The 12,714-nt window shown below is 45.0% G+C and overlaps 1 protein-coding gene across 2 annotated transcripts in view; it reads left to right on the top strand.

Annotated features, from left to right (window-relative positions):
- Positions 1 to 12,714, top strand: part of VIRMA (vir like m6A methyltransferase associated) — an 811,754-nt gene that overhangs the window by 481,451 nt on the left and 317,589 nt on the right. The window lies entirely within an intron of this gene.

The raw sequence follows: 12,714 nt of genomic DNA, 5'->3' as shown, positions 1-12,714 counted from the left end.
GCGTTAACTGATGATGCATAACGCTAGGTTTCACCATTTCTCCTGCCATTCTCAAGGAGCCCAATAATTGTAAACCCTCCATTCTCAGAGCTTTTCTCGACACGGCTAGCATAGTGGTGGGGTTAGTAAAATATTCCAGGTGACCTAGATCCTTCATGAAATTACATATAAAGTTGATCCACGGGATCTTTAACCTTTTCCATGCTCATGACAAGGCCAGCTCGTCATGAGACACAGTGGAGCTGTGCTTATGACGAGTTGACCTTGTCATGATCCATGGACTATTTCAATTTCCAGCGCACAGCGGGAAAACCCCTTAGCAGCCAAAGTGTTAAGGCCCCATCCAGACCCAAACTATCCTTCATAATGTCCCTATTTAACTTTGTTCAAATCCTATGCCAAAGGAGTACTGGTTCCAATCTAATAAGGTCGGAAATAAAAGGATGACCCAGCTCCTCTTGACAAACAAAGGAGGACGTGCTCTGATTCAATTTGAGAGCCTGCCTACGCCTTCTGGGACACAGCAACTGACCACAAAACGTGGTAATGAATAGCCAGTCTGAGAGTTTCAGAAAAGCATATTCATAAGTGCATCTAGACCTAAAACATACAGACGTCCTGCAACTATAAAGGGAGCTTGCCCAAAAATGTCCTTGTCTTTAGCGCCAGCTTCAAAAAAGTATATATGGTAATTGCAGTCTCCTCTGTACCAACAGATTGTAGAAAGTGCAGTGCTTCTGTGCAATAACGCAAAGAGTACTTAATAAAGTCCTTCTGACTATCTATGCACACATTTATCTGTAATACTTGCATTATTGATGTACCTGTTCTACTTTGCTCCCTCACGTATAATTTCACTATACTTGATGACCTGCCACTCACTCTCTTGTTGGTATTCCCTGCTTTGTAAAGCGCTCTGATATCTGCAAAGATCTTGTTCGCGCTATATAAAACTTTCAAAATAAATAAAATAAACAGAGGACCTATGAGGAGAATCAAATGTGCAGAAGAGTGTTACATGTACAGTGCTCTATGCTGATTTCTGGTCTCATGGGCAAGGTAGTAGATTCTGCAACCAATCATTGCACCCAGGGAAGGCGCCTAATCAGTTAAATAGACTTCGTTAGAACCTAAGAATGATTAAGTGCTGGTAGTGCTGTGTGTCATGAAGTATGAATGACTGGATGTTCGTGAGTGGTTTGAGTTGCATATAAGAGGCAACCAAGGGATGTTCTGACAGTTTTGCCCATCTCTCACCGCCCCAATGGGGTGAGGCACATAGACAGATGTATTTTTTTGTGTAACGTAGGCAACAATCATAAGGAGTCTTAAAACAGATGCTACCTGCCCAGAACCATGGACATTTCCCTAATTCCCCTCAACCAGGGAATCTAGGCCTCGGGACAGGGTCAAGCAATCCTCAGTTATCATTTTATTCAGGGGGAGGGATTAATTGACCCAAACCTTTTTCCATAACATAATTGGTTGAGTTCTTAAGATATCCTCAAGATGTTGAATCCTTAATTCCCTATGACTAAAAAAACAGGCGGGGGACGGTGGAAGAGCCAGTATGCAGCGTGTGAATTTGTTTTACGTGACCTGCTCCATAGGTTGCTATGCCAGTGCATTTTGCATGGTAGATAGCCAGTTTATGGGCAATCAATCTTTTACCTAATTTAGTAGGAAAGGCGAAAACAGCATTAATTCTCCTCACTAGCTCATTGTTCCTCATTTCTAGCTGTGGCTGCCAAGATCCCTTGGAATTTAATGTTACCCCCATGTCACTAAAATTAACCATGTGCTTAACAGAAGTGGCATGGAGCTTGAAAGTTGGTTTCGAGTCCTTTCTATGTCCACAGGACATTACAAAGGACTTATTTGTGTTTATCCTCATGTCAAGCCTCTCCATGAGATGCTGCAATGCGACCGGTGTACGACCATGATGACTGCATAATTGGCGTACAGTAAGGCCTGTATTTGGCGCTTGGCCAATCTGGGGCATGTTGCCACCTTAAGGCTAACTCCCTCTCCAGGTGATTGATATAGAGGGAAAATAAAAAGGCGCATGTACGCACCCTTTTCTAACACCCCTGTGCATGCTACGTTTTTTTGTAGCACTCTCCCCACAGCCGGAACCTTGCTACAGCGCTAGGATCACAGTAAATCTCTCTGATGGAATTAATAATGGATCTATCAATGCCCAGGTCTTCCGTTATCCCCCACAATTTGATGTGGGAAACACGATCAAAGTCACTGTACAGATCCATGAAACCAAAGTGCTGTGCCCTACGCTTTGTGATTTGTGTATTTCCCTAAAAGAAGGCATAGATTAATGCATTGGTCTTCTGTCTCATCTCTCTCCTGAATCCTTACTGGAGGTCTGATGAAGTACCACTCATTTAGCCTTGAGCCCTGCTGTATCCTGAATCAATAGTTGGGCAGCGCAATGCAGAAGCAGTGTATTTTGTTCTTACGTCCTTTGTGTCCTTTTCCCAGCTATCAGCTTCCAAACTCTAATCTACAATGAATTAAACACAGATAGCATATGATGAGCAAAGTTGACCTCATAAGAAGCTCTTGAGAGAGTAACAATGTGGCAAGGTAGCCAAGGGGCCACCAAAGAGCCAAAAAGAGACAAGTATAGGCACAACTAGGAGGGGCGTGGCCAGCAGCATGGCCGGTTAGGACGTGCTAGCGCGGAGCTCCCGACGAGCTGCACTATGATCCGACGAAATATTCAGTCCTGTTACCCCAAAGTCATGGAAGGGGGTCCGGAGATGTCCTGTACCACATAGGCACAAGAAAATTGCGGCATCTCAGCGCTTCAACGGAAAAAATCGGTCCGGAACCGCCCGCTCGTGAGCCCGACTTCACTAAGATGGCGGCCGTTGGCGCTGGGCGAAGCCGAACACAGTAACTCCTTGCTCTCTGTCCCGCTGATCAAGGTGGCCAAGCGTGGGGGACACAAGGAAGACCCAACCCGCCCTGAACTAATCCTGGAGGCCCCCCCCCCGAGGAGACCGGGCGCCGCGGGAACACCCTCACCAAGATGGTGCCCGGAGACGCGGTGGTGCTCCGGCGGCGCTGAGGGCCTCGATTCCAGTCCCCGACCGGACAGAGTCGGGTGAGTGGTGGAGATAGGGGGCATTGACACACCCCCTGAGTGGCGCAGCGTGACACCATCTCGGCGGCTGCGAAGCAGTCTGGATTGAGGGGGCGCCCGGGACTGGAGACCTGCATACCGGTCTGGGGGGGCGGCAGCCTCTCCACCTGCCTTCCACATACGCTTGACTCCCGGCGGATAACGGGATCCGAAGGAGGGTCCGGCAGACAATTTGTAACCGCGGCGAGACGGATGTTCCCAGAGGCAGGACTGGTGGGACCCAGCGACCCTCGCAAGCTACACACCACCATAACTGCCCCAATTCGGAGGAACTTGTCCCAGATGGGCGACGGAGGCCTACGGGGAGAGACATAGAGGCATTGGATGGCAGACGCACACAGGTGATTTCCTCACAACAGAACGACCGGCTACCCTCCCCCGACAGGTTGGCTGACTCCGAAACCGCGGCGGAAGACACAGAGAGTGACGGGGAGAGAATAAAAAGGCGCTCCCTGTTCCCCACGAGGCCGCGAATCACCGGGGCTCCCCTAAGAGATGCCAACAAACGACAGCACCGATGAGACACCATAGGGGTGCGGAGTGCCAGAGACACAAGGTCAGCAGGCGGAGGTGAGGGACCCTGGGAGAGCGAGAGATCTAGAGCCTCTTCAGTCGGGCGGCGGCCGCCCAGCCAGGGTAGAACAGGAGAAAGACCCACCCGCAGAACAGAGGACGCTCAGGAGGGTGAGATGGATAAAAGAGACCCGGTACTCAAGCCTGCGAGGCAGGAGACTATGGATAATTATGCCATGACACGAACGCAGAAAGAGACCCCATCGGTGACAGCTGGAACACGCTCGGACACCGCAATGCTGCTGGAGGCGATACAAGCGTCCAGAACGGACACTCAAGACTTGAGGGCAGCCTTGGAGGTCAAAATAGGTGAAGTGGGCTCGGAGGTTCTGCTCCTGCGTCAGGATTCCCGGAACCTAACGGAGAGGGTGACCACCACGGAGACAAGGATTGGAGAAGCGGAGGACTCCCTCAGCACACTACGGAAGGACATGGAGGAGCTCTAAGCATCACACCGGCAATTACTCTGGAAAGTGGACGACGCGGAAAACCAAGCGCGACGCAATAACCTCCGCTTTGTAGGGTTTAGAGAAGGTATCGAAGGGACGGACATGCCGACTTTCCTGCACTCCTGGTTGAGAAGACGTTCCCACAGGCGCAATTCTCGAACTGTTTCATCATTGAACGAGCACACAGGGCGCTATTAGCGAAACCGCCGGAGGGAGCGAGGCTGAGACCGGTCATCGCGCGTTTCTTGAACTTCGTAGACAGAGACCTAATTCTCAGGGAGGCCAGACAACTGGGAGAGATACGACTAGAAAACACAAACATAATCTTCCCAGATTACAGCCAGGAGGTCCAGAAACAACAACGCTCCTTCGATACTGTCAAAGCAAAAATGAGGGACCTACACTTGAAGTACATGCTGCTATTCCCGGCAAAATTGAAGGTAATCTTCGAGGGCAGGTCACATTTCTTCAACCGACCGGAAGAGGCCTGGCAGTGGCTTGAGGAACGTCCTATACTTCGGGGAGCAGCTGGTGAAGGCTGACAGACAAGGGACGAGATGGCGGCTGCGAATCCTATGAGGAGCCCCCCCAAGTCCCAAAGAATTAAAAAGCCGAGAACAAAGAGACGTACACAGACCACACCATACCCAGGAACAGACATTTCGGGAAGAAGAAGACGGAACTCGGCGTCCTCAGCGGGGAAAGCAGCAGCGGCGTCTGGATCTAGATTCAGCTGCCTGGCCAACCACAGGACTTCGGAGGAGGAAGACGAATCGGAAGGCAGGACGTCAGGAGCAGAGGATGCAGAAGGACACTCATTACATCCCCTAGAGACTCCTATCCGTGATCTATGAAAAGAAACGCCCGGCCAGATGGAAGATCTGGGCAATGGGACACAGGACTCGCAATCCTGATGGGGGACAGGACTGGCACCAGAGCATGCAGCTCATCATTGAAGGGACACGCAAGTTATACACCCCCCTGGTTTCTAAGTTCGGTGTGTAATTTATTCCTATGCTATGTTCGTTCACAGGTTGGGCTGATTGGGCAAGGGTGGGAAGCACAGCGGTTGCGCAAATTCCTTCTTTAGCTTAAGTGGGGGGGATACAGGGGAGGGCGACAGGCCTACTCCGCCAACAATCTTGGTTCTGCGGAAGTTGAGACTGAAGGGGGGGGGGTGGGGTGGGGGGTTTGGGGGGCAGTTATGGACATTTCCAGTTAACCGGGGGTGGGGTGGCGCCAAGTTGGGGAATGGACAGGGAAGAGGGAGGGGGGGAGTTGGGAATAGGAGGGGGGGACAATCATGTTTATTTATTTTATTTATTTTGAAAGTTTTATATAGCGCGAACAAGATCTTTGCAGATATCAGAGCGCTTTACAAAGCAGGGAATACCAACAAGAGTGAGTGGCAGGTCATCAAGTATAGTGAAATTATACGTGAGGGAGCAAAGTAGAACAGGTACATCAATAATGCAAGTATTACAGATAAATGTGTGCATAGATAGTCAGAAGGACTTTATTAAGTACTCTTTGCGTTATTGCACAGAAGCACTGCACTTTCTACAATCTGTTGGTACAGAGGAGACTGCAATTACCATATATACTTTTTTGAAGCTGGCGCTAAAGACAAGGACATTTTTGGGCAAGCTCCTTTTATAGTTGCAGGACGTCTGTATGTTTTAGGTCTAGATGCACTTATGAATATGCTTTTCTGATACTCTCAGACTGGCTATTCATTACCACGTTTTGTGGTCAGTTGCTGTGTCCCAGAAGGCGTAGGCAGGCTCTCAAATTGAATCAGAGCACGTCCTCCTTTGTTTGTCACGAGGAGCTGGGTCATCCTTTTATTTCCGACCTTATTAGATTGGAACCAGTACTCCTTTGGCATAGGATTTGAACAAAGTTAAATAGGGACATTATGAAGGATAGTTTGGGTCTGGATGGGGCCTTAACACTTTGGCTGCTAAGGGGTTTTCCCGCTGTGCGCTGGAAATTGAAATAGTCCATGGATCATGACAAGGTCAACTCGTCATAAGCACAGCTCCACTGTGTCTCATGACGAGCTGGCCTTGTCATGAGCATGGAAAAGGTTAAAGATCCCGTGGATCAACTTTATATGTAATTTCATGAAGGATCTAGGTCACCTGGAATATTTTACTAACCCCACCACTATGCTAGCCGTGTCGAGAAAAGCTCTGAGAATGGAGGGTTTACAATTATTGGGCTCCTTGAGAATGGCAGGAGAAATGGTGAAACCTAGCGTTATGCATCATCAGTTAACGCTCACTTGTACACAAATGGAGCCCTACAGAATATTCGTTCCAGTAGCCTATGATAGGATGCTTCTGACAAGATTGAGATTGGGTAATGTCCACAGAATAATGACTATACCATCTATGAACGATTGGTCACATAACCTGTCACTCTGCCCCTGTGACATACACTCAGAGCAGTCCACGATTCACTTAATGTTCTTTTGTAAATTTTATGAAGAGTTGAGGAAATTGTGTATACTTCCACTTTTAAAAACGTCAAGGTGTAAGGCAATGCCGTCCAGCTTTTATTTGGCTTCAGTTCTTGGAAGAGGAGCACATTGCGTGGAGAGTAACAAAGTATCTAAAGAAGGCTATCCTGCAGCTAAAACACATGATATTTGATGCTCTGTAAAGCCTGGGCACCTCCTTTGCAGTAAACATCTGTTTTTTTTTGTTTTTGTTTTTTTTTATTGAAAAAATTGTATTCGTATGGTTTTATGGCATCTTAAATATATTATTGTATATTTTTCGATTTTATCTTGTGTAATTTCTAATTACATTTTATATGAATTTTCCGGATGTATTTGTGCTTTTATGATTGGTACAATAACAATCGAATACAGCTTTCCTTGGTTTGTTTATATCATTGCACGGTTTCTGGTGCTTGTGTTTTATATGTATTTTTGTTTTATATTTATTCTTAACTTTTCTGTCTTATTTAAGATGAATCTGCACTGTTTTATTGCACGATTGTATTGTACTTTTGTGGTTTATTTAATATGACTGAATAAAGCTGAATTAACTATTTGAGTCTAAGTGGCCTTTTCCCAAGCACATCACCTTCGTTACCCCTTAGCCCTGCTCTTAGTAGACTTTGATAAGGCCTTCGATACGATTGACTGGTCCTTCTTAAGTGCCATTCAAGAACTAGCCAGACTGGGAATTTCCTTCCATACCTTGGCCAAACTCTTGCACTCTCATCCAATCGCTCAAGTCCATATCAACGAGTCCCTTCTCCCCCCTTCCCTATGCGTACAGCCCCTGGCAAGGTTGCTAACTTTCCCCTCTCCTATTTGCCCTAGCAATCGAGACCCTAGCATGACTCATACGAAACAATGCCTGCATACAAGGGTGGTCATGGGACAATGGCCCAGAGGAACGCATTGCTCTATATGCAGATACTATCTTGCTCTTTTTAGCAAACCAACAGACCTCAGTGCACGATGTCTAGAAATACTCAACATTGATGAGGAAGCCTCAGGCCTCTAAGTAAATAAAGAAAAATCCCTGCTGATTTTAAAAACGGATGTCTTGGGTGTCTGCTCCTGGCATTCCATGATCCTTATGCGCCACTTATTCCGATACAAGGGAATCCACATTTCTCGTCTTCAGGAGCTGGTGTGGAGCCTCAATTTGACTTCCCTAGTGACCAATATGAGATGGGACCTTCAGAAATAGAGGCATGTCCCTGCTTTTGTACTGGGAAAAGTCACCCTGCTTTTAATGATGATATTTCCAAATTCCTTTGTTTTCAAAACTTTTCTCCTTCCATTCTCCAGGCAATGGTTTCAGAATTATAGATCTATAATCTGTAACTTCTTCTGGGCAGATGATTGTTCCGGCTCTAACCTTTTGATGGATGGATAGGAATGGCGGAACTAATTACATGACCCCACAGTTGGCTGCGATAGATGACTGGTTTGATGCTGGGGGAGGGAGGGATTCTCTATGGTGCCCCATCCTCTGATGCCTCCTGGAGATTACTCAGGTGATATTACTAAATTGGTGAGCGGTACTCTGCCTCACGGGTTGGGACCGCAGGCTCACGGGGATGACCCTTCTCTGGTAGGGGAAATGGATGCACCGCACGGCAAAGCTAGAGGGATTTGCAAAGTGGGACAAGATCACCCATCTCGGAGACATCTGGGTGGGTAACCATATACAGACGTTTCGGGAAATAAAGGAGCAATATCAACGGTCCCGCACTCAGTTTAATAAATACCTGCAATTGTGACATGTACTCTTGGCTAATATTCCCCACAACACGGATGTTATGGACTTCAGCCCTCTCAAGGCCAAACTGTTGATGGGAAAGCGCAAAGATTTACCAATCCCTAGTTATTAATACCTCGCACCAATTCACCAGATTGATACAGAAATGGGAGACTTGGGTTGGTGAGTTTGAAGATGTCGAGTGGAGGGAAGCTAGAATGGCTCCCAGAGAGTTAGCTACTTCCACACTTCTTAGATTGATTTAACATAACTACTTGCACCTAAAGCGAGAGTAACTCGTCTTTACGAGTAATGAGTCTGTATATAATAATGGGATATCTTGTTAACAATGCTGGGTGTATATTGACGGTAGACCTCAGAAATTTACATGTACGTCCTCATTCTGGATATCATAGAAGCAATGTTTAATAAAAATAAGTTAAAAAAAAAAAACTACTTGCACCCCCACTTTGGGTTCACCGAATTTGTAATAATAAAAAAAAATGAACTATGGCACATTGTGAACAGCAGCTAACGTGATCTATTTTATCAGTGACATTAAGAATGTTTTGAGGATAATGTGCCTCTTGTTATTGTAGCTAAAGTCATCATAAAAATTATGCCCTATTTTGAACCTCTTTTAAAGAGCAGGACCAAAAAATATGTTTTTCATGTTAGGATTAGTTAGCTAGGAGTAGTTATTTTTCATCCTTTCCTCCTGGTCAACTGGTTTTAGGAAAAACCTTTTTATGGATTTTATTTTGTATCGATCACTTGGTATAGTGCCACATGTAGCCAATTTAAATTCTTAAAAAGTATCAAGTTTGCAGTGTGAAACATCCGAATCCCCAGAAACACAAACATTAAATGTCTTTAACTCAGCACTGAAACCTTCCTTAGTAACATCAAGGATCATATTTGGCAATTTGCAGGACGATGAACTCAATGGTCTCACAACTATTTAAAAAAAACAAGAGGTAATACTGCATTCGATTTGTCACGAACCAGAGGCCACACTATGGAAATAAGGTCATGGGAATTAACTCATAGTCAATTCAATTCAATTCAAAGAATCTTTATTCGGTGATTGAAAAACACCATAAAAGCACACACATATGTACATAATAAAAAGTCATTAAACATTTTCAGGATCCTTTGTACTAAGTGTTAGCGAAAACATAAAACACAGACAGTAAAAAATGTATAACACTTTAAAAGGATAAAATTAGAAACATTTCATTCATCTCCCCTAGTTAGCCTTAAACGGACCGCTACCTTAATAAAATTCATAATACAACACATTGTTAAGGGGTCCAAAGCTTTTTGTAAGAAGACTAGTGCCTCCCTAGCGTGTGCCAGTTTGGATTTTTTTAAGAGGTTTACAAGAAATCTGCGCCTGGGCATTGAAAAAAAGGGCAGAGTAAAACAAAGTGAAGGGAGTCCTGCGGAGACCTGTTGTCGCAGCCGCAGGGTCCCTTCTGTTCAATTGATGTTACAAATCCTGCTGGTGATGCCAACATAAATGGGAGTAAGTTCAGTCTGAAACGGCACATCAAGAATCTATCCTGTGCGTTATACATGAGGTACAAGTATGGCTCCATACCCTCCACGCTCTTCACCAGGTTATGGGCCCTCACTGTCTTTTTACACCCTTCAGCCTCAGCTCTGCATAGGTTTTTCCGCTCTAGGAAAGTTTTCCCTACTTGCATCTTATTCTGGGCTACAATTGTTGCGGGGTTAATGAAGAGGTTCCCAAACCCTAGTTCCTCTAGGGTGTTCTTTACATAATGGAGCCAGGGAATGCGCATACATTTGTCCCTCTCTAAACAATCCGATAAGATTTCTCTACTAAGTGACGCATCAGGATTGACCCAGATTTTTAACCAGGCCACAATAGGCCTCAGTTTTACCAGGTCTTCTATATATGGCCTCCCTAACTCCCTATGGGCTACAAATCCAGCAGTACTTTGGGGTGCCCTCAGGATAGATTTCAAATATTTGTTTTCTTCCCGTTGGATTCTTGTGGTATTAACAAAGCCCCATACTTCTGCCCCATAAATTACTTTGGAGCATGATACAGAGCTGTACAAGTTCATCACCTGTTCCGGGGCCCATCTTCCTAGCCTCCTGCCGTAGCTAGCTATTGCCCCATTAGATGCAACCATTTTACCACAACGCTCCTCCACCAAGGAATCAAACTGTAAGGCGCCATCAAAAGTTACACCAAGATAGGGAAACGTTTTAACCTCTTCTACAATGTGACTTCCTATTGTGTAAGTGAATTTGGAGGAAGTTTTTTTCCCCGCCAGGAGCACATAGGATTTACCCAAGTTAACAAAGAGATCCAGGGCACCCATGAACTTAACGAATCCATCGATCAAGATTTGTAAGCTCCTGGTTTTTTTTTTGTATCGATCACTTGGTATAGTGCCACATGTAGCCAATTTAAATTCTTAAAAAGTTTCAAGTTTGCAGTGTGAAACATCCGAATCCCCAGAAACACAAACATTAAATGTCTTTAACTCAGCACTGAAACCCTCCTTAGTAACATCAAGGATCATATTTGGCAATTTGCAGGACGATGAACTCAATGGTCTCACAACTATTTTAAAAAAACAAGAGGTAATACTGCATTCGATTTGTCACGAACCAGAGGCCACACTATGGAAATAAAGTCATGGGAATTAACTCATAGTCAACAAGTGGCGTAGTATATAGTGAGTCTAACATGTATTTATGTTTGCAGTGTTTTTTATCTGGAAAGTTCACTACTACGGGAAGACAGGATCAGAGATCCCTTGGAAGAGACACGAGATGATGAAAACATAGGGATGAAACAAAGGCAGTCATTGGCTGGCTTAATGGAATATATTGATAATGCAGAACAGTCTTCTGTTCCTCTCTGAATGGGTGGTGGTCCTTAATGTCCTATATGTAGGCTCCTAATGAGTTGCAAAGTCTATGTCAAGTACAGTAGTTGCCTTTCCACTTGCCCCAGCTTCTTTTGTAATGGAGAACATAGGAGGTTTCACCTTCCTAGGTTCAAAGTATACTTGAATTAAATAAATGTTGAGACCAGAGTGCGTTTAAGCGGTCTAGATGAGATACTGCGGTGTCAGTCTAAAAATGAGCATAACCGCCTCATTTGAAAGGTCTATACTCATCTGAGCATTCCTGTTTGATGCCGGGACAAAAACTGCATTTACAAAGGAAGTTTCCAACAGAATGTTGGCTTTCATGAGTGAAACTTCATGTTTGGAAAAGGAAACACACGGGGTGTTAAGAGCAGAATTGCTGTGGAAACTACATGTGTGGACAACTCAGCCAATTTAGATAAGGAATCAGTGCTTAATTTATGTTGGTGCTTACATGTGGTGGGCATGGCACTTATTTCTGTGAATCAGGGCTTTTCTTTCATAATCAGACTTTGACCCAAAGCAAGAGAAAGGAGGGATTGAGAGTAATGAAGTGAAAGAGAGGAAAACAGTGTCACCGGGGATTGAAAAGAACCTGCACAAGTGAGGTAAAGAAACAGGACATTTAGGGCGGCGGATCAAGGAGGCAAGGTAAAAAAAAACTAGACAGCTTGGATATACGCCAACTCTGGAATCTGTCACCACTGAACTTTTTTTTTTAATATAAATATTTTTATCTTTTTTTTAATAAAACATGAAACTAACTCAGCAGGTACATCACGGGCAGCAACCATCGTTGCACGTTACAAGGTTTACAAATGATAGAGGATACAAAATTAACAGAATCACGATTCCCCAGCACAACCCTGGTAGTTCTCTCCCCTCCCCTCCCTGTATTAGATATCTCACAGGTATCTCAGCTAAGTGAGGACCTAGGAGAGTGAACCCACGACTGGATTCTTAATAAAAATAAAAAAAGTTGGCGCACCATACAGGCATATTCCCATACTGCAAGTCCCAAATGGATGTATATCTACTACTTGACTTTTATTTTGACTTTAGGTAATCTAGTTGTGACACTTACTTTGGTCCATGCTAATCCAAGTGAGTGCGCAGAGGCCTAGGCCTGTCCCCGACTATGCTAGGTCCTCAACATGTTATAAAACCTGTGACCCTAACAATGGGCAGAGGACTACTGTCCCTGTCCTGGCTAGAGTACCTATAGCAATGGCAGCAGCATACTATGTTTTAGAAATATAAGTAGTGAGCTAAACATTGTTGTGTGTCACACTGGAAACAACGCTTATGGCCCGCTATTGTCCAGTTCTGTTAATATGTGTACACCCAGATCCTTGCACCACCATCCG

This window comes from Lissotriton vulgaris, chromosome 4_1 (genome assembly GCF_964263255.1).
Source record: "Lissotriton vulgaris chromosome 4_1, aLisVul1.2, whole genome shotgun sequence".
In the NCBI taxonomy this organism is placed as follows: Eukaryota; Metazoa; Chordata; class Amphibia; order Caudata; family Salamandridae; genus Lissotriton; species Lissotriton vulgaris.
This window is presented reverse-complemented; position numbering and strand designations above follow the sequence as displayed.